Source organism: Fragaria vesca, linkage group LG4 (assembly GCF_000184155.1).
Source record: "Fragaria vesca subsp. vesca linkage group LG4, FraVesHawaii_1.0, whole genome shotgun sequence".
Lineage (NCBI taxonomy): Eukaryota > Viridiplantae > Streptophyta > Magnoliopsida > Rosales > Rosaceae > Fragaria > Fragaria vesca.
In genome coordinates, this window is record NC_020494.1 from 11,006,441 (window position 1) to 11,007,819 (window position 1,379).

A 1,379-nucleotide genomic window follows, 5' to 3' on the forward strand; every position below is an offset into this window, starting at 1 on the left:
CAGAGAGACAGGAGAAATAAAAATAAAGGAGGTCTGAAGAGGCAAAATCGATCCGGAAGATTCAGGAGGCAGAAGAAAAGTCAAAAATAGAGGGCAAAATTTTTTTGCCGAAAAAGAGCATATCTAGAAAAATCTAAATTACCTATTTCAAAAAAAAAAAAATCACTGTTCACATGCTTGTGAACAGTCGACCATGCTATAGTATATAGTTAAATTTCTTACAATATTATCCAATTTTCTACTAGTATTTCTTACTTTTCCTTCTTATTTTCTTCCTCCATTTGTCTTCTCTCCTTTATTTTTTTTCTTCTTAATTAATTTTTCCCCTCCTTGTAGGAAAATTGGGTTTAACAATATCAACAAAAAAAAAATATTGGTACTATAGTTTTATTAGTCTAGATGAAATTCGGATCCTATATTCGCTATTGGTGTGAGCTACTAACTATCACTGTGAATCGTCACTACTTCAAGTCTCTAACTATCACTGTGAATGTCACTGCCTCAAATCTCAGTCACATCAAAAGTGTGGTGGGATGAAAGAGTTACATTGTCAACTTGAAATAATTAAGGAAAAAAAAAATGTAATTCTCTCTCTCATTTTCCCAGTCATCTTGTTTTCCTTTGGGTATCATTTTAAGTTTAGGAAATAAGCCTCACTCTCTTCGAATTATTAAATAAATAAATACATTATATGTGGCCAAGTTGCGTGATATTTTGGTAAAAGGAGAATCCTACTTGCTCTCTCTCACTCTGCTTTGAAATACACACGTTTGGTCCTTGTTTTCCTAAGCTCTTCTTCCACTTTTGGGCGGGTTTGGGCGTCTGGGTTTGTTTATCTGCGACTCTGCCCATAGAATTAGAAAGGTATAAAAACGAATTCTTTCAAGTATGACTCTCTGTGCGTCTTTGATCATCTCTATTTTGCTTGATGGGTTGTCATGTATTTTCAACTTTGAAGCTTACTTACCACCATTCATGTTCTATGACTGAGCTCGTTTGAAAATTCTGCATAACTGTTACTTGTACCCAAGAAATGCTATAATTATCATGTGCCTTTGTTTGGGTATTGGATTGCTTCGTTTTCCTTTACAGTGTAAGTTAGGGTTAAGTAACTGAGTTATTAGACTTGCTTGTTCATTTTTAGATTGGCAATATGTTAACTGAATTAGGAAAGATTTGAAAGTAATGGTATCATCAGGTAAGTGTGTGATGTCTTTGGTTTTCTTCCTAGGGCTTCATTTTGTTTGAGATTGAAAGAGAAATTGCTCTTTCAAGGTTTCTAGATTGTGCCTTGTATACCATTCATATCATCTTATTTCTTTTGTTTTGACACTAGGTTTAATGGCATTAAAGAATGTTACATTTCAGATAGTATCTTA

At 33.6% G+C, this 1,379-nt stretch overlaps 1 protein-coding gene across 1 annotated transcript in view; it reads left to right on the plus strand.

The window, feature by feature from the left end:
* The first annotated feature begins 844 nt into the window (after positions 1-844).
* Positions 845-1,379, plus strand: part of LOC101313981 — a 3,953-nt gene continuing 3,418 nt past the window's right edge. Inside the window, exon 1 of the mRNA XM_004298071.1 lies at positions 845-864. The gene's annotated coding sequence lies outside the window, so the exon portion shown is untranslated. The remainder of the gene's footprint in view (positions 865-1,379) is intronic.